We start from the raw sequence: 21724 nt of genomic DNA, 5'->3' as shown, positions 1-21724 counted from the left end.
TTTCACAGGTCCTTAAGGCATTCCGCAAATTGACAACCCAGTTTATCAAATTTACAGTTATGGACAGCGAAAGATCTGAGACAAAATTGGCCTTTTTCCAAAAAAATTGGTTTCCCAATATGCTGGGCGCAATTGTCTGTACCCTTGTAGCACTCAGACCACCAAGGGATTCGGAGGAATGTTTTCGAAATCGAAAGCTGTTCCATTCGATGAACGTTCAGATGGTTTGCGATGCCAAGATGATGATCACCAATCTCCTTGTGGGTTTTCCTGGGTCGGCCCACGACTCCTTTATTCTACGTCAGTCATCGCTGGCTCGTGATTTTGAATCCGGCAAGATCCCAGATGGGTGGCTGTTGGGTAAGTATTTTGATTTTTTTTTTGTGTTTTTTTTTTTTAGTTTTAATTACGGGGTTTTTTTTTGTAGGTGATAGTGGTTATCCCAAAAATTTTGGCTACTGACCCCATTATCTGATCCGGAAGGCACTGCTGAGAAAAAGTACCAACCACCGCACATAGCATTGAGGGGTATTATAGAGAAAACCTTTGGTGTGCTTAAATTCCGCTTCTGGTGTCTAGACCGGTCCGGGGGTACGCTGCAATATTCCCCGTCAAAGGTTTGTGACATTGTGAATGTCTACCTTGACCATCTTGCTGTGGACTGTTGCTAGCCTGTATCCCAAAAGTTCAAACACAATTTTTATTGGCTTTACTTTTTTTGCTGGCTGTATATTAAAGAAAAAAGCTATAACTTGTCACCTGTAATTTTTAATACACACATATTCAACAGCCAAAATGAGTCAGTGAAAAAGTGCAATCAAATGGTCATACAAAAGTACACAAACTATTCTTTGGTAAAAGTGTTGTTGTTGTTGTTGTTCTTCTGTAGTTTTTTTGTAATGATCCTGTAAAAAATGAGTGAAAAAGTAAAATTTTGTTAATTTTTTTTGTTTTATTACAATATAAACAACTTTTTTACTTGTGACCTGTCATAACCACACCCACCTAACCACACCCCACATACCCAGGCACTCCCAGGTAGCCTCCCACACCCAGCCACACCCAGGTAGCCCACCACACATACCAAGGCATACCCACACATACCCAGGCACACCCAGGTAGCCTCACACACATACCCAGGCACTCCCAGGTAGCCTCACACACATACCCAGGCACTCCCACACACACCCAGGTAGCCCACCACACATACCAAGGCACACCCACACATACCCAAGTAGCCCACCACACATAACAAGGCACACCCACACATACCCAGGCACTCCCAGGTAGCCTCACACACATACCCAGGCACTCCCAGGTAGCCTCACACACATACCCAGGCACTCCCACACCCACCCACACCCAGGTAGCCCACCACACATACCAAGGCACTCCCACACACACCCAGGTAGCCCACCACACATACCCAGGCACACCCACACATACCCAGGCACACCTCACGTATACAAAATACAGCATACATAACATATTTTAACAATACTATTATGGTACCTTTATTTAGAACTAGAGGGCTGTTGTTCTTTCTCTTCCTCTTCAGTAGTCAGTGTTGTGTGGGGGTTCAAACCCTCATCCAGCGTCAGATTTTTTAGTTCTCTCTGAGGCTGGCACACTAGTTCATGATGCTGCTCTACATGCTGCTGTGTGTAAAAGGAAAGATGGGTTCCAGGATATCCACTATGAGAGGATGGTGGCTGGTACCCTGCTGACAATGTGCCTAAAATTAAGCGGAGTGTATCATTCACATTTTGTATATTACCTGCAATTAGAGATGCATTTGTGGACATTTGTGTGTAACTGTCCCTATAATGTTCCATACATGGGAGTAAATTTACTAAGATGGGAGTTCTATTTAAGATGGGATGTTGCCCATAGCAACCAATCAGATTCCAGGTACCATCTTCTAGAAGGTGCTAGATAAATGAGAAGTAGAATCTGATTGGTTGCTATGGGCAACATCCCATCTTAAATAGAACTCCCATCTTAGTACATTTACCCCATGCAGTCTGGCAGGTAGTTTGGTCAACCATTTTGGCCAAGCTGGTTACCAAAATCCCAAGATTTTCGTCCATTTGGTGGATGACTTTTCTGGAGGCATTTAGTTCAGTCTGCTGGGTTTATGTATTTCTTTGGTGGAATCTGTCAAACGTGTGATGCTCTGTTCCAGCTCTACAAGTCTTCTGTCAACTATCTTTCGGAAGGAATTCAGTCGATCCTCCATTTTCTTGGCCATTTCTTGGATTTGTTGACCGTTGTCTGTGGTGGTTGTAGCTGTTGTGTCACAGCCTGAAACTGTGAATCTGTCAAAAGTGGTATTTTTGGTTAAGCATAAAAAATATCCTTTGTCCCCAGTCTGCTAACAAAGTTTTGTTTAAAAATCCAAAGTACATGCAGTTTTGAGCAGCTTGGTAACGTTAAACACAACCCCTTGTTCTGAAAATGGACAAAAATGCCTCCTCCTAGCGCAGCAGTCATCACAACCTGGGGCACTGCACATCACTTGAATCCATTTAAATTAAATCATCACTAGTACTAGCATGACCTCCTCATGGATGTCTGCTCACTGTTTGAGGTGCCTAGAGATATACATCTCCATATACTGAGTAGGATGCACTTGAAACTATTGTGGGCCAATGTAATACCAGCCTAACCATAGTGCAAAGGTATGTAAATACACCACTGTAGTTTAAAAAAAAAACAATTTATATTTTATACAAACATTCGGTGCTAAAATTAAATTAGGGCGATGGAAATATTACTAAAGATACTTACCAACGCTGGATTCATCATCGATTTCAAAATCATCATCTGGTTCCAGTAGGTCCGGCTGGAAATAAGGACCCACTCCAGTCCTTGTTCCTGAGCTTGGGGATGGACCAGTGTCAGGAACATTGGGCTGTAGAACTTCTATATCCTCAGATATTTGTGGGTTTGTTTCCATAATAGGAAAATCCAAAGTCGCCGTGTTGTCAAGTGCCATTTCAACAGATAAGTCTAAAAACAAAGATAAAAATCATTATTAATTTATATGTTCAAACACCGATTTGTACAATTGACAGCAGCGTTTTTAATTTATACATACCCTCAAATCCAGTGAAAGTCTCCTCTGAAAACCCGGTGTTATCCATCACAGGTGTGAAAATGGAATCCGGTGGTGTGGGGCTGCGTGTAGACTCCCTGACGGGGCTCAATGGTCTGACCTCCCCTGCCGTAGTCCTTTCAGTTAATGGTGGTTGCCTCGTTGTTGTCTCTGTGTAAAAAAATTAAGTAAAACACATACTTATGAAAAGTGTATTTATAGAAAAATTACATAGTTGTAGGTAGATATTGCATACTCACCTACACAACGACGTATCAATGCTTGTTTATCACCCCTTGAAAGCTGAGCCTGTCCTATAACAGTAGCTGCCCTGAAGTTGACCCTACATTTTCAGAGGAAGCTGGCTCCCTTGTAGTGGGACGTGTTGTGTCACGCTGCTGGCGCTCAACTCCTCTAGAGGAAGTTTTCTTTCGTTGATTGGCCTGTGATGCACTACTTGCGGTGAACTCCCTCGCTGGAACTTCACCTACTGGTTCCCAGACTGCAGATGATTGTCTTTCTAAAATGTGAATAATATATATAAACAATTTACTGGGTATAAAAAAGTATAACAAGTGCACAGTTAGGTTGCAAACACCTAAATCTTACCACGAGGTTGTATACTGTCTGTGGGATGGGAATCAATTAAGCCCACCAAACCTTCCACCATTTGGGGGTTCATTCTGTTCCTGATCTTCTCCTCCCATGTCAATAGACGGATATTTGTGGCCAGGTCTCCCCCGGTTCCCATTTCGTGAAGCCAAATTTTGGCCAGTTTTATTTTGGTGCTCCTCTGGCAGTCACTATATCTTTTTTTGCAGACCTCCAGGTCACGAAGAATCCCAGATGAGGCTCTGACTCTTGCTGCTATGGCCTTCCACATGTTTTTCTTATTCTTTAAAGAAGTCTTTGCACTTCAGAACCCCAATATTCTGTCATAGTACAGGTTAACCTCATCAATTAAAGCATTGTTTTCCTGGGTTGAAAAACGTGTGCTTCTTGTAGCACCATGGGGACGATCCTCTGTGGGTGTGCCTGGGTATGTATGTGTGTGAGGCTACCTGGGTGTGGCTGGGTGTGTTTGAGGCTATCTGGGTGTGGCTGGGTGGGTGTGGGACTGCCTGGGTATGTGTGTGAGGCTACCTGGGTGTGGCTGGGTGTGTGTGAGGCTACCTGGGCGTGCCTGGGTATGAGTGTGAGGCTACCTGTGTGTGGCTGGGTGGGTGTGGGAGTGCCTGGGTATATGTGTGAGGCTACCTGGATGTGGCTGGGTGTGTTTGAGGCTACCTGGGTGTGGCTGGGTGGTTGTGCCTGGGTATGTGTGTGAGGCTACCTGGGTGTGGCTGAGTGTGTGTGAGGCTACCTGGGTGTGGCTGAGTGTGTGTGAGGCTACCTGGGAGTGCCTGGGTATGTGTGTGAGGCTACCTGGGTGTGGCTGGGTGTGTGTGAGGCTGCCTGGATGTGGCTCGGTGTGTGTGTGTGTGAGGCTACCTGGGAGTGCCTGTGTATGTGTCTGAGGCTACCTGGGAGTGCCTGGGTATGTGTGTGAGACTACCTGGTTGTGTGTGAGGATACTTGGGTGTGGCTGGTTGTGTGTGAGGCTACCTGGGAGTGCCTGGCTATGTGTGTGAGGCTACCTCAGTGTGGCTGGGTGTGTGTGAGGCTACCTGGGAATGCCTGGGTATGTATGTGAGGCTACCTGGGTGTGTGTGAGGCTACCTGGGCTTGCCTGGGTATGTGTGTGAGGCTACCTGGGTGTGGCTGGTTGTGTGTGAGGCTACCTGGGAGTGCCTGGGTATGTGTGTGAAGCTGTCTGGGTGTGGCTTGGTGTGTGTGAGGATACCTGGGTGTGGCTGGTTGTGTGTGAGGCTACCTGGGAGTGCCTGGCTATGTGTGTGAGGCTACCTCAGTGTGGCTGGGTGTGTGTGAGGCTACCTGGGAATGCCTGGGTATGTGTGTGAGGCTACCTGGGTGTGGCTGGGTGTGTGTGAGGCTACCTGGGCTTGCCTGGATATGTGTGTGAGGCTACCTGGGTGTGGCTGGTTGTGTGTGAGGCTACCTGGGAGTGCCTGGGTATGTGTGTGAAGCTACCTGGGTGTGCTGGGTGTGTGTGAGGCTACCTGGAAGTGCCTGGATATGTGTGTGAGGCTACCCGGGTGTGGCTGGGTGTGTGTAAGGCTACTTGGGAGTGCCTGGGTATGTGTGTGAGGCTACCTGGGTGTGGCTGGGTGTGTGTGAGGCTACCTGGGCGTGCCTGGGTATGTGTGTGAGGCTACCTGAGTGTGGCTGGGTGGGTGTGGGAGTGCCTGGGTATGTGTGTGAGGCTACCTGGGTGTGGCTGGGTGTGTGTGAGGCTGCCTGGGTGTGGCTGGGTGTTTTTGAGGCTACCTGGGTGTGGCTGGGTGGGTGTGGAAGTGCCTGGGTATGTGTATGAGGCTACCTGGGTGTGGCTGGGTGTGTGTGAGGCTACCTGGGTGTGGCTGGGTGTGTGTGAGGCTACCTGGGTGTGTGTGAGGCTACCTGGGTGTGGCTGGGTGTGTATGAGGCTACCTGGGTGTTGCTGGGTGCGTATGAAGCTACCTGGGTATGGCTGGATGTGTGTGAGGCCTCCTGGGAGTGCCTGGATATATGTGTGAGACTACCTGGGTGTGGCTGGATGTGTGTGAGACTACGTGGGAGTGCCTGGGTATGTGTGTGAGGCTACCTGGGAGTGCCTGGGTATGTATGTGAGGCTACCTGGGTGTGGCTGGGTGTGTGTGAGGCTACCTGGGTGTGACTGGGTGTGTGTGAGGCTACCTGGGTGTGGCTGGGTGTGTGTGAGGCTACCTGGGAGTGCCTGGGTATGTGTGTGAGGCTACCTGGGTGTGGCTGGGTGTGTGTGAGGCTACCTGGGTGTGGCTGGGTGTGTACGAGGCTACCTGGGAGTGCCTGGGTATGTGTGTGAGGCTACCTGGGTGTGCCTGGGTATGTTTGTGAGGCTACCTGGGTGTGTGTGAGGCTACCTGGGTGTGGCTGGATGTGTGTGAGACTACCTGGGAGTGCCTGGGTATGTGTGTGAGGCTACCTCAGTGTGGCTGGGTGTGTGTGAGGCTACCTGGGAGTGTATGGGTATGTGTGTGAGGCTACCTGGGGGTGGATGGGTGTGTGTGAGGCTACCTGGGTGTGGCTGGGTGTGTGTGAGGCTACCTGGGTGTGGCTGGGTGTGTGTGAGGCTACCTGGGTGTGCCTGAGTATGTGTGAGGCTACCTGGGTGTGGATGTGTGTGTGTGTGAGGCTACCTGGGTGTGGCTGGGTGTGTGTGAGGCTACCTGGGAGTGCCAGAGTATGTGTGAGGCTACCTGGGTGTGGCTGAGTGTGTGTGGCTACCTGGTGGCAGAGGTTAAAGTGAGCCGGAACGGGGCGGAACTGCGTTCTGTTAGTTCCATTTGGAGATGGAAAGAGTTCCGCCTCCTCCAGCTCACCTAACCCACGCTGTCAGTCGGCGGTGCAGGGAGATGCTGGGCACCCACTGAGTCTTTATTTCCAGCGGGCGCCCGCTGAGTCTTTATTTCCAGCGGGCGCCCGGCTTCCTTTTCACAGCGGCAGCCGGAGCTCACTCCTGAGCTCCGGCTTTTGCAGTGTGTGGTGAGCGCTATGGGAGAGACGTCATGACGTCTCTCCCATAGTTCCGAGGAGGAGTGGGCGGCATGGAAGAAGGACGTCAGTGGTCAGATGCAGGAGCGGGGCTTAAGGTGAGTATATTGTGTGGGTTTTTTTTGTGTGTAAGCGGCACTACTAAAGGGGGCATACCTACAAGGGGCACTACTAAAGGGGGCATACCTACAAGGGGCACTACTAAAGGGGGCATACCAACAAAGGGCATAACTAAAGGGGGCATACCTACAAGGGGCACTACTAAAGGGGGCATACCAACAAAGGGCATAACTAAATGGGCCATACCTGCAAGGGGCACTACTAAAGGGGGCATACCAACAAAGGGCATAACTAAAGGGGGCATACTTACAAGGGGCACTACTAAAGGGGACATAGCTACAAGGGTCATATCTAAAGGGGGCATACCTACAAGGGGCACTACTAAAGGGGACATACCAACAAAGGGCATAACTAAATGGGGCATACCTGCAAGGGGCACTACTAAAGGGGGCATACCAGCAAAGGGCATAACTAAAGGGGGCATACTTACAAGGGGCACTACTAAAGGGGACATAGCTACAAGGGTCATAACTAAAGGGGGCATACCTACAAGGGGCATAACTAAAGGGGGCATACCTACAAGGGGCATAACTAAAGGGGCCATAACTACTGGGGGCATATCTACAGGGGGGCAAAACTAAAGGGGATATATCTACAAGGGGTAAAAATAAAGGGGGCATATCTCAAGGGGACATAACTACTGGGGGCATATTTACAGCAGCAAAACTAAAGGGGGCATATCTACAGGGGCCAAAACTAAAGGGGCATACTGTACAGGGGCCATATCTACAGGGGGCAATACTAAAGGTGGCATATCTGCTGGGGCAAACTAAGGGGGGCATATCTACAAGGGGCATATGTACTGGGGACATAACTAAAGGGGGCATATCTACTGGGGGCATATCTACAAGGGACATATCTACAGGGGCAAAACTTAAGGGGGCATATCTACAGGGGGCAAACTAAAGGGCATATCTACAAGGGGCATATCTACTAGGGACATAACTAAGGGGGGCATGTCTACTGGGAGCATAACTAAATGGGGCATATCTACTTGGGGCAATACTACATGTGGGTATTACTACATGGGGGCACTACTAATGAGGGCATTGCATAAGGTCCATTTCATAAGGGGCATCACTTTTGGGGACATAAGGGGCACTACTACTGGGGGCACTGCATAAGGGGCACCAATACTATGGGCTCTACAAAAGGGGCATTACCACTGTGGGCACTACCATTACAGTGGGCTTTGCATAAGGAGCACTACTACTGTGGGCATTATGTGTATTTGGGGTGCTACTACTGTGGGCTTTCTGTATAAGGGGCATCAATGTGTGTCATAACATGAATAAGTGACACTACTATGTGTTGTAATGTGAATAGGATTGTGCTACTGTGTGGCGTAATTTGAATTGGGGATACTACTGGGTGACCACGCCCCATTCTTTTTGAGACCACGCCCCTTTGTGTGGTGCGTGCCGCAGGCGGACGGGCGGTGGGGGGATGTGAGTTCCACCACCTCCCTAGTATAACTTTAAGCACTACCTGGGAGTGCCTGGATATGTGTGTGAGGCTACCTGGGAGTGCCTGGGTATGTGTGGTGGGCTACCTGGGTGTGGCTGGGTGGGTGTGGGAGTGCCTGGGTATGTATGTGAGGCTACCTGGGTGTGGCTGTGAGGGTGTTGGAGTGTATGGCCATGTGTGGTTGTTTTTTAAACATACCTCAGTAGCAGATTCATGTCTGGACTGCCTCTGTGTTTCTTTTTCCCACCATCATCTCCTTTTTTTCTCCAGGGTCAGGTTTGGGCACCCATTCCTCTTCTTCCTCACTATGAGATTCCTCAGAAGTGAAAGAGGATGGGGGGTATGCTGCCGCTTTTCTCGAGGCATTTATGTAGGAATTTACAACAATTTTTATTTTTAAATGATTTGCAAAATGTCTATTACTACAAACACATCAGACGTGAGGAATGAGGGTGTAGGACACTACAACAAAAAATACCCCTCCACAAAAAAAAACATTTTGCAGAATATCCATTACTACAAACACATCAGTTTGGGTGTGGCTGGCAAGGCTTAGGGTGCATACATGTGCTGTAATTCTGCAAAGTGCCCAGGGGATAGCTATATGGCCGCATGGCTAGGGTGTGTCCAACATGGGTGAGGATGCAGACAGTAGGTGGCTGCGTAGCAGGAAGGGTGAAGCAAAAGTGCAAGACAAAACATGTACAGGGGTGTCTATGGCAAGTAGTAGGGGGAAGATGGAAGGCCATATGACCCATTTGCAAGGAGGCAGAGCTGACTACCGCTGCTGGGGAAATGTTAGCACATGGCACCATGGCTAGGGTGTGTTGTAAAATCACTTATCCTAAAAATTTTCCTTCTCCCCTTGTCCTTTCCTGAAGAATGCTGCTGTTACTGCTTTTGCGGTGTTTTTGCCACGTTTTTGCTGCATGCACCACTTCCGCACACTTCCAACACAACCACCTACCTTGGAAGCCTGATGAAAATGGTGGCTGGTCAACGCCTGAAAGTCCTATTTAAGCAGCGATAAATTTCCAGACGACCGATAAGCCACCTCCTCCATTCCGCATGATTGGTGTATTTTCGGGAGAGACAGCCGCGGAGCCACTTGCTATTGGATAGCCCAGGTAAACCGAAAACTAAACTTGTAGTTTCCGACCGATAGCGCCGGTAACTGAAGTCGCCCGAAAACACCAAAAAACTCGGCCCTAATTGGATATCCCCATAATGATGTGCACTGGACCATTTTTACTGGATATGGATTCGGCTGTGATTTGCCGTCCGGCTTTGTATATGAATTTGGATTTGTTAAGCTGCTGTGACTGGTTTTGGATTTGGATTTGCATTTTCAATTAAAATTTAACCAAAAAAAGCTAAAATTTAAATAACATAATTTGGGCCTTTTTTGTTGTTAGAGTATTATTAACCTCAGTAACATTAATTTCCAGTTATTTCCAGTAAATTATTCACCAACATTGGCTAGAGGCTGCAGTGAGCTGGCTGGTTACTAAGCAACACAGCAGTGGCACAAGCACATGGCAGTTTATAGCACATCTATGAAACATTGCCACATTCATTTTTGAAAGAAAAAATAGCTTGGTTTAAACTGCATAGAGTCACAGGGCTTTGAAAAAAGAGCATTGGGGTAAAGCGCACAAAACAGTACAAACAATAGACATATATATATATATATATATATATATATATATATATACACACACATACATACAGGGTCGGACTGGCCCACAGGGGTACAGGGGAAACCGCCAGTGGGCCCCACTGACTGGGGGCCCACTCCTTCCTCTAGGGATCAGGTTCCAGACTCTGCAGCCTCTGTGGAGGCTGGTCACACCCCCTTTGTAGGCTGGCCACACCCCTAAGTATGGCCCCATATCACTGCATCCCCCCGGTGGGCCCTTCATATAAAATGCAGCTGAGTGCTGCATCTCGACTGCATGTATTTACTTTAGTGAGCACCACAGTAAGTTGCTATGGGAGGGACAGCGCACGCTGCTCTCTCTCTCCCTCTCTAGCCTCTCTCTCTATATATATCTTGGTTCAAACTGCTTGCAGTCACAGGGCTTATAGATGCATGTGAACATAGTGCACCACAAATAATAGATATATATTTTTTTCTTTTTCTTTTTTTAAAACTTGAAGCACAGTTCAAACTGCATGGATCACAGGACTTATAGATGCACGTGAACAAAGTGTACTAGGGTAAAGAGCACAAAACAGTACAAACAATAGATATACATTTTTATTATTATTATTTTCTTTTTTAACTTGCAGCTCAGTTCAAACTGCGTGGATCACTGGGCTTATAGATGCATGAGAACAAAGCGCACTTAAGTAGTGCACCAAACTGTACATTTTGCAGCAGAGTGCAGCACAGCATACAGCAGCGTGCCCCTATATACAGAGCACAGCTAGTATAGCACAGCATACATCAGCGTGCAGCGTGCCCCCACACAGTCACTTATTCAGCACTGCAACTTGAGTATTGAGTCTCAGCACAGCCAGTATAGTAGGGTACAGCGTAGCATACTGCAGCATGCGTTAGAGCGAAATGATGCTGAGTCCCAGCCGCGGTGCCTTAAATCAAATCCAAGTCCCATGAGAAGCTGAAGCTGGGAGGATGACGTTTGGCATCAACGAGGGATCCGAGTCTGGGTGTATTCGGATGCCTGAAATTCGGAGAGGTCCGGGTTCCTTGGAATCCGGACCGCTCATCTCTAGTACCAACCAATCAGCTCCTGTCATTTTTCAAACACCAAAGGTAAACTGACAGGAACTGATTGGTTGGTACTTTATCTTTCTCCCCTTTATCGGTCTCCAAACTGTGATGCATATGCCCCTTTGTGAGAGCCAATCCTGTCATTGCTAAGCAACAGGATTTATGTTCAGTTTGGCCACACAAGTATGAAACATGGCAGCAACTGTCCTCTCAGAACAATTAATTCCTGAAGTATTTAGAAAGTAGAAACCTCTAATTACTCTGCATTATGGGGGTCATTCCGAGTTGTTCGCTCGTTGCCGATTTTCGCTATGCTGCGATTTGTTACAAAATTTGTTTCGCTATGCTGCGATTTGTTACAAGGCACGCAGGGCGCATGCGCTTAGTTATTTAACAAAAAACTTAGTAGATTTGCTGTGGATTCTGCGGCGCTTTTCAGTAGCTCTGCTGATCGGTGAGGGATTGACAGGAAAGGGGCGTTTCTGGGTGGTAACTGAGCGTTTTCCGGGAGTGTGCTAAAAAACGCAGGCATGTCAGGGAAAAACGCGGGAGTGTCTGGAGAAACGGGAGTGGCTGGCTGAACGCAGGGCGTGTTTGTGACGTCAAACCAGGAACTAAACGGACTGAGCTGATCGCAGTCTGTGAGTAGGTCTGGAGCTACTCAGAAACTAGAGATGAGCGCCGGAAATTTTTCGGGTTTTGTGTTTTGGTTTTGGGTTCGGTTCCGCGGCCGTGTTTTGGGTTCGACCGCGTTTTGGCAAAACCTCACCGAATTTTTTTTGTCGGATTCGGGTGTGTTTTGGATTCGGGTGTTTTTTTCCAAAAAACCTAAAAAACAGCTTAAATCATAGAATTTGGCGGTCATTTTGATCCCAAAGTATTATTAACCTCAAAAACCATAATTTCCACTCATTTTCAGTCTATTCTGAATACCTCACAATATTATTTTTAGTCCTAAAATTTGCACCGAGGTCGCTGTGTGAGTAAGATAAGCGACCCTAGTGGCCGACACAAACACCGGGCCCATCTAGGAGTGGCACTGCAGTGTCACGCAGGATGGCCCTTCCAAAAAACCCTCCCCAAACAGCACATGACGCAAAGAAAAAAAGAGGCGCAATGAGGTAGCTGTGTGAGTAAGATTAGCGACCCTAGTGGCCGACACAAACACCGGGCCCATCTAGGAGTGGCACTGCAGTGTCACGCAGGATGTCCCTTCCAAAAAACCCTCCCCAAACAGCACATGACGCAAAGAAAAAGAAAAGAAAAAAGAGGTGCAAGATGGAATTGTCCTTGGGCCCTCCCACCCACCCTTATGTTGTATAAACAGGACATGCACACTTTAACCAACCCATCATTTCAGTGACAGGGTCTGCCACACGACTGTGACTGATATGACGGGTTGGTTTGGACCCCCACCAAAAAAGAAGCAATTAATCTCTCCTTGCACAAACTGGCTCTACAGAGGCAAGATGTCCACCTCATCATCATCCTCCGATATATCACCGTGTACATCCCCCTCCTCACAGATTATCAATTCGTCCCCACTGGAATCCACCATCTCAGCTCCCTGTGTACTTTGTGGAGGCAATTGCTGCTGGTCAATGTCTCCACGGAGGAATTGATTATAATTCATTTTAATGAACATCATCTTCTCCACATTTTCTGGATGTAACCTCGTACGCCGATTGCTGACAAGGTGAGCGGCGGCACTAAACACTCTTTCGGAGTACACACTTGTGGGAGGGCAACTTAGGTAGAATAAAGCCAGTTTGTGCAAGGGCCTCCAAATTGCCTCTTTTTCCTGCCAGTATAAGTACGGACTGTGTGACGTGCCTACTTGGATGCGGTCACTCATATAATCCTCCACCATTCTTTCAATGGTGAGAGAATCATATGCAGTGACAGTAGACGACATGTCCGTAATCGTTGTCAGGTCCTTCAGTCCGGACCAGATGTCAGCATCAGCAGTCGCTCCAGACTGCCCTGCATCACCGCCAGCGGGTGGGCTCGGAATTCTGAGCCTTTTCCTCGCACCCCCAGTTGCGGGAGAATGTGAAGGAGGAGATGTTGTTGACAGGTCGCGTTCCGCTTGACTTGACAATTTACTCACCAGCAGGTGTTTGAACCCCAGCAGACTTGTGTCTGCCGGAAAGAGAGATCCAAGGTAGGCTTTAAATCTAGGATCGAGCACGGTGGCCAAAATGTAGTGCTCTGATTTCAACAGATTGACCACCCGTGAATCCTTGTTAAGCGAATTAAGGGCTCCATCCACAAGTCCCACATGCCTAGCGGAATCGCTCCGTGTTAGCTCCTCCTTCAATGTCTCCAGCTTCTTCTGCAAAAGCCTGATGAGGGGAATGACCTGACTCAGGCTGGCAGTGTCTGAACTGACTTCACGTGTGGCAAGTTCAAAGGGCATCAGAACCTTGCACAACGTTGAAATCATTCTCCACTGCGCTTGAGACAGGTGCATCCCACCTCCTATATCGTGCTCAATTGTATAGGCTTGAATGGCCTTTTGCTGCTCCTCCAACCTCTGAAGCATATACAGGGTTGAATTCCACCTCGTTACCACTTCTTGCTTCAGATGATGGCAGGGCAGGTTCAGTAGTTTTTGGTGGTGCTCCAGTTTTCTGTACGTGGTGCCTGTACGCCGAAAGTGTCCCGCAATTCTTCTGGCCACCGACAGCATCTCTTGCACGCCCCTGTCGTTTTTTAAAAAATTCTGCACCACCAAATTCAAGGTATGTGCAAAACATGGGACGTGCTGGAATTGGCCCAGATTTAATGCACACACAATATTGCTGGCGTTGTCCGATGCCACAAATCCACAGGAGAGTCCAATTGGGGTAAGCCATTCCGCGATGATCTTCCTCAGTTGCCGTAAGAGGTTTTCAGCTGTGTGCGTATTCTGGAAACCGGTGATACAAAGCGTAGCCTGCCTAGGAAAGAGTTGGCGTTTGCGAGATGCTGCTACTGGTGCCGCCGCTGCTGTTCTTGCGGCGGGAGTCCATACATCTACCCAGTGGGCTGTCACAGTCATATAGTCCTGACCCTGCCCTGCTCCACTTGTCCACATGTCCGTGGTTAAGTGGACATTGGGTACAGCTGCATTTTTTAGGACACTGGTGACTCTTTTTCTGAGGTCTGTGTACATTTTCGGTATCGCCTGCCTAGAGAAATGGAACCTAGATGGTATTTGGTACCGGGGACACAGTACCTCCAACAAGTCTCTAGTTGGCTCTGCAGTAATGATGGATACCGGAACCACGTTTCTCACCACCCAGGATGTCAAGGCCTCAGTTATCCGCTTTGCAGTAGGATGAATGCTGTGATATTTCATCTTCCTCGCAAAGGACTGTTGGACAGTCAATTGCTTGGTGGAAGTAGTAAAAGTGGTCTTACGACTTCCCCTCTGGGATGACCATCGACTCCCAGCAGCAACAACAGCAGCGCCAGCAGCAGTAGGCGTTACACGCAAGGATGCATCGGAGGAATCCCAGGCAGGAGAGGACTCGTCAGAATTGCCAGTGACATGGCCTGCAGGACTATTGGCATTCCTGGGGAAGGAGGAAATTGACACTGAGGGAGTTGGTGGGGTGGTTTGTGTGAGCTTGGTTACAAGAGGAAGGGATTTACTGGTCAGTGGACTGCTTCCGCTGTCGGCCCAAGTTTTTGAACTTGTCACTGACTTATTATGAATGCGCTGCAGGTGACGTATAAGGGAGGATGTTCCGAGGTGGTTAACGTCCTTACCCCTACTTATTACAGCTTGACAAAGGGAACACACGGCTTGACACCTGTTGTCCGCATTTCTGGTGAAATACTTCCACACCGAAGAGCTGATTTTTTTGGTATTTTCACCAGGCATGTCAACGGCCATATTCCTACCACGGACAACAGGTGTCTCCCCGGGTGCCTGACTTAAACAAACCACCTCACCAACAGAATCCTCCTGGTCAATTTCCTCCCCAGCGCCAGCAACACCCATATCCTCCTCATCCTGGTGTACTTCAACACTGACATCTTCAATCTGACTATCAGGAACTGGACTGCGGGTGCTCCTTCCATCACTTGCAGGGGGCGTGCAAATGGTGGAAGGCGCATGCTCTTCACGTCCAGTGTTGGGAAGGTCAGGCATCGCAACCGACACAATTGGAGTCGGACTCTCCTTGTGGATTTGGGATTTCGAAGAACGCACAGTTCTTTGCGGTGCTACTGCTTTTGCCAGCTTTAGTCTTTTCATTTTTCTAGCGAGAGGCTGAGTGCTTCCATCCTCATGTGAAGCTGAACCACTAGCCATGAACATAGGCCAGGGCATCAGCCGTTCCTTGCCACTCCGTGTGGTAAATGGCATATTGGCAAGTTTACGCTTCTCCTCCGACAATTTTATTTTAGGTTTTGGAGTCCTTTTTTTACTGATATTTGGTGTTTTGGATTTGACATGCTCTGTACTATGACATTGGGCATCGGCCTTGGCAGACGACGTTGCTGGCATTTCATCGTCTCGGCCATGACTAGTGGCAGCAGCTTCAGCACGAGGTGGAAGTGGAACTTGATCTTTCCCTAATTTTGGAACCTCAACATTTTTGTTCTCCATATTTTAATAGGCACAACTAAAAGGCACCTCAGGTAAACAATGGAGATGGATGGATTGGATACTAGTATACAATTATGGACGGACTGCCGAGTGCCGACACAGAGGTAGCCACAGCCGTGAACTACCGCACTGTACTGTGTCTGCTGCTAATATAGACTGGTTGATAAAGAGATAGTATACTCGTAACTAGTATGTATGTATAAAGAAAGAAAAAAAAACCACGGTTAGGTGGTATATACAATTATGGACGGGCTGCCGAGTGCCGACACAGAGGTAGCCACAGCCGTGAACTACCGCACTGTACTGTGTCTGCTGCTAATATATAGACTGGTTGATAAAGAGATAGTATACTCGTAACTAGTATGTATGTATAAAGAAAGAAAAAAAAAACCACGGTTAGGTGGTATATACAATTATGGACAGGCTGCCGAGTGCCGACACAGAGGTAGCCACAGCCGTGAACTACCGCACTGTACTGTGTCTGCTGCTAATATATAGACTGGTTGATAAAGAGATAGTATACTCGTAACTAGTATGTATGTATAAAGAAAGAAAAAAAAACCACGGTTAGGTGGTATATACAATTATGGACGGGCTGCCGAGTGCCGACACAGAGGTAGCCACAGCCGTGAACTACCGCACTGTACTGTGTCTGCTGCTAATATAGACTGGTTGATAAAGAGATAGTATACTCGTAACTAGTATGTATGTATAAAGAAAGAAAAAAAAACCACGGTTAGGTGGTATATACAATTATGGACGGGCTGCCGAGTGCCGACACAGAGGTAGCCACAGCCGTGAACTACCGCACTGTACTGTGTCTGCTGCTAATATAGACTGGTTGATAAAGAGATAGTATACTCGTAACTAGTATGTATGTATAAAGAAAGAAAAAAAAACCACGGTTAGGTGGTATATACAATTATGGACGGGCTGCCGAGTGCCGACACAGAGGTAGCCACAGCCGTGAACTACCGCACTGTACTGTGTCTGCTGCTAATATAGACTGGTTGATAAAGAGATAGTATACTCGTAACTAGTATGTATGTATAAAGAAAGAAAAAAAAACCACGGTTAGGTGGTATATACAATTATGGACGGGCTGCCGAGTGCCGACACAGAGGTAGCCACAGCCGTGAACTACCGCACTGTACTGTGTCTGCTGCTAATATATAGACTGGTTGATAAAGAGATAGTATACTCGTAACTAGTATGTATGTATAAAGAAAGAAAAAAAAACCACGGTTAGGTGGTATATACAATTATGGACGGGCTGCCGAGTGCCGACACAGAGGTAGCCACAGCCGTGAACTACCGCACTGTACTGTGTCTGCTGCTAATATAGACTGGTTGATAAAGAGATAGTATACTCGTAACTAGTATGTATGTATAAAGAAAGAAAAAAAAACCACGGTTAGGTGGTATATACAATTATGGACGGGCTGCCGAGTGCCGACACAGAGGTAGCCACAGCCGTGAACTACCGCACTGTACTGTGTCTGCTGCTAATATAGACTGGTTGATAAAGAGATAGTATACTCGTAACTAGTATGTATGTATAAAGAAAGAAAAAAAAACCACGGTTAGGTGGTATATACAATTATGGACGGGCTGCCGAGTGCCGACACAGAGGTAGCCACAGCCGTGAACTACCGCACTGTACTGTGTCTGCTGCTAATATAGACTGGTTGATAAAGAGATAGTATACTCGTAACTAGTATGACTATAAAGAAAGAAAAAAAAACCACGGTTAGGTGGTATATACAATTATGGACGGGCTGCCGAGTGCCGACACAGAGGTAGCCACAGCCGTGAACTACCGCACTGTACTGTGTCTGCTGCTAATATAGACTGGTTGATAAAGAGATAGTATACTACTAATATTATATATACTGGTGGTCAGGTCACTGGTCACTAGTCACACTGGCAGTGGCACTCCTGCAGCAAAAGTGTGCACTGTTTAATTTTAATATAATATTATGTACTCCTGGCTCCTGCTATAACCTATAACTGGCACTGCAGTGCTCCCCAGTCTCCCCCACAATTATAAGCTGTGTGAGCTGAGCACAGTCAGATATATATATACATTGATGCAGCACACTGGGCTGAGCAGTGCACACAGATATGGTATGTGACTGAGTCACTGTGTGTATCGTTTTTTTCAGGCAGAGAACGGATATATTAAATAAAACAAACAACTGCACTGTCTGGTGGTCACTGTGGTCGTCAGTCACTAAACTCTGCACTCTCTTCTACAGTATCACAGCCTCAGGTCAATCTCTCTCTCTCTCTCTCTCAACCCTAATCTAAATGGAGAGGACGCCAGCCACGTCCTCTCCCTATCAATCTCAATGCACGTGTGAAAATGGCGGCGACGCGCGGCTCCTTATATAGAATCCGAGTCTCGCGAGAATCCGACAGCGTCATGATGACGTTCGGGCGCGCTCGGGTTAACCGAGCAAGGCGGGAGGATCCGAGTCTGCTCGGACCCGTGAAAAAAACATGAAGTTCGTGCGGGTTCGGATTCAGAGAAACCGAACCCGCTCATCTCTATCAGAAACTGCTAAGAATTATTTATTAGTAGTTCTGCTAATCTTTCGTTCGCTATTCTGCTAAGCTAAGATACACTCCCAGAGGGCGGCGGCCTAGCGTGTGCAATGCTGCTAAAAGCAGCTAGAGAGTGAACAACTCGGAATGACCCCCAATGTACAGGTGACAAAGTAAATATATTTCTCTAACGTCCTAAGTGGATGCTGGGGACTCCGTAAGGACCATGGGGATTAGCGGCTCCGCAGGAGACTGGGCACAACTAAAGAAAGCTTTAGGACTACCTGGTGTGCACTGGCTCCTCCCACTAAGACCCTCCTCCAGACCTCAGTTAGATTCTTGTGCCCGGCTGAGCTGGATGCACACTAGGGGCTCTCCTGAGCTCCTAGAAAGAAAGTATATTTTAGGTTTTTTATTTTACAGTGAGATCTGCTGGCAACAGACTCACTGCAGCGAGGGACTAAGGGGAGAAGAAGCGAACCTACCTAACTGGTGGTAGCTTGGGCTTCTTAGGCTACTGGACACCATTAGCTCCAGAGGGATCGACCGTATGGAACCGGCCATTGATGTTCGGTCCCGGAGCCGCGCCGCCGGCCCCCTTACAGAGCCAGAAGCAAGAAGAGTCCGGAAAATCGGCGGCAGAAGACATCAGTCTTCACCAAGGTAGCGCACAGCACTGCAGCTGTGCGCCATTGCTCCTCATACACACTTCACACTCCAGTCACTGAGAATGCAGGGCGCTGGGGGGGGGGGGCACAAAAGGCTCAAAGGGTTAAAAAGAGAGGGGGGGCACAAAATTTAGGCGCAATATTGTTTATACAAGCAGCTATTGGGGGGAAAATCACTCAGTTATAGTGTTAATCCCTGCATTATATAGCGCTCTGGTGTGTGCTGGCATACTCTCTCTCTGTCTCCCCAAAGAACTTTGTGGGGTCCTGTCCTCAGTCAGAGCATTCCCTGTGTGTGTGCTGTGTGTCGGTACGGCTGTGTCGACATGTGGGATGAGGAAGGTTACGTGGAGGTGGAGCAGAGGCCGATAAATGGGATGTCGCCCCCTGTGGGGCCGACACCAGAGTGGATGGATAGGTGGAAGGTATTAACCGACAATGTCAACTCCTTACATAGAAGGCTGGATGACGTAAAACAGCGGTGGGACAGCCGGCTTCTCAGCCCGCGCCTGCCCAGGCGTCTCAAAGGCCATCAGGAGCTCAAAAAAGCGCCCGTTACCTCAGATGGCAGACACAGATGTCGACACGGAGTCTGACTCCAGTGTTGACGAGGTTGAGACATATACACAATCCACTAGGAACATCCGTTGCATGATCTCGGCAATGAAAAATGTGTTACGCATTTCTGACATGAACCCAAGTACCACATAAAAGGGGTTTTATTTTTGGGGAGAAAAAGCAGCCAGTGTTTTGTTCCCCCATCAGATGAATGAATGAAGTGTGTAAAGTAGCGTGGTTCCCCCGATAAGAAACTGGTAATTTCTAAAAAGTTACTGATGGCGTACCCTTTCCCGCCAGAGGATAGGTCACGTTGGGAGATATCCCTTAGGGTGGATAAGGCGCTCACACGTTTGTCAAAAAAGGTGGCACTGCCGTCTTAGGATACGGCCACCTTGAAGGAGCCTGCTGATAAAAAGCAGGAGGCTATCCTGAAGTCTTTATATACACACTCAGGTTATATACTGAGACCTGCAATTGCCTCAGCATAAATAGTGCTGCTGCAGCGTGGTCTGATACCCAGTCAGATAATATTAAAACTCTAAGACAGGGATAATAGTTTGCTAACATAGAGCATATTAAAGACGTCGTCTTAGATATAAAGGATGCACAGAGGGATATTTGCCGGCTGGCATCCAGAATTAATGCAATGTCCATTCTGCCAGGAGGGTATTAGAAACCCGGCAGTGGACAGGTGATGCTGCCTATAAAAGGCACATGGAGATTCTGCCTTATAAGGGTGAGGAATTGTTTGGGGATGGTCTCTGGGACCTCGTATCCACAGCAACAGCTGGGAAGAATTTTTTTTACCTCAGGTTTCCTCACAGCCTAAGAAAGCACTGTATTTTCAGGAACAGTCCTTTCGGCTTCAGAAAAGCAAGCGGGTCAAAGGCGCTTCCTTTCTGCACAGAGACAAGGGAAGAAGGAAAAAGCTGCACCAGCAGCCAGTTCCCAGGATCAAAAATCTTCCCCCGCTTCCTCTGAGTCCACCGCATGACGCTGGGGCTCCACAGTTGGAGACCGGTGCGGTAGGGGCGCGTCTCGGGAACTTCAGGGACCAGTGGGCTTGCCCACAGGTGGATCCCTAGGTTCTGCAAATAGTATCACAGGGATACAGGCTGGAGTTCGAGGCGACTCCCCCTCGCCGTTACCTCACATCAGCCTTGCCTGCTGCCCTCGGAGAAAGGTAGTACTGGCGGCAATTCACAAGCTGTACTTCCAGCAGGTGAAATCAAGGTACCCCTCCTTCAACAAGGCCGGGGTTACTATTCCAAAATGTTGTGGTACCGAAACCAGACGGTTCGGTGAGACCCATTCTAAAATTGAATGCCTTGAACACTTTTATATACGAAGGTTCAAGTTCAAAATGGAATCGCTCAGGGCGATTATTGCAAGCCTGGAGAATTTCATGGTATCACTGGACATCAAGGATGCTTACCTGCATGTCCCTATTTACCCTCTTCACCAGGAGTACCTCAAAATTGTGGTACAGGATTGTCATTACCAATTCCAGACGTTGCCGTTGGTCGGTCCCCGGCACAGAGGTATTTACCAAGGTAATGGCCGAAATAATTATCCCGTACTTGGACGATCTCCTTATAAAGGCGAGGTCCAGGGAGCAGTTGTTCGGCGGAGTAGCACTATCTCGGGAAGTGCTACAACAGCACGGCTGGATTCTGAATATTCCAAAGTCGCAGCTGGTTCCTACGACGCGTCTACTGTTCCTGGGTATGGTTCTGGACACAGAACAGGATAAAAAGGGTTTCTCCCGGAGGAGAAGTCCAAGGAGTTGTCGTCTCTAGACAGAGACCTCCTAATACGTATACAGGTGTCGGTGCATCAATGCACGCGAGCCCTGGGAAGGATGGTAGCTTCTTACGAAGAAATTCCATTCGCCAGGTCCCATGCAAGGATTTTCCAGTGGGATCTGTTGGACAAGTGGTCCGGGTCGCATCTTCAGATGCATCGGCGGATAACCCTGTCTCCAAGGGCCAGGGTGTCGCTGTTGTGGTGGCTGCAGAGTGCTCATCTTCTAGGGGGCCGCAGATTCGGCATACAGGACTGGGTCCTGGTGACCACGGATGCCAGCCTTCAAGGCTGGGGGGCAGTCACACAGGGAAGAAACTTCCAAGGCTATGGAAAAGTCAGGAGACTTCCCTACACATAAATATTCTGGAACTAAGGGCCATTTACAATGCCCTAAGTCAGGCTAGACCCCTGCTTCAACACCGGCCGGTGCTGATCCAGTCAGACAACATCACGGCGGTCGCTCATGTAAACCGACAGGGCGGCACAAG

Source organism: Pseudophryne corroboree, chromosome 3 (genome assembly GCF_028390025.1).
Source record: "Pseudophryne corroboree isolate aPseCor3 chromosome 3, aPseCor3.hap2, whole genome shotgun sequence".
Lineage (NCBI taxonomy): Eukaryota > Metazoa > Chordata > Amphibia > Anura > Myobatrachidae > Pseudophryne > Pseudophryne corroboree.
The sequence above is the reverse complement of the archived record's forward strand: the minus strand, read 5'-3'. Positions refer to the sequence as shown.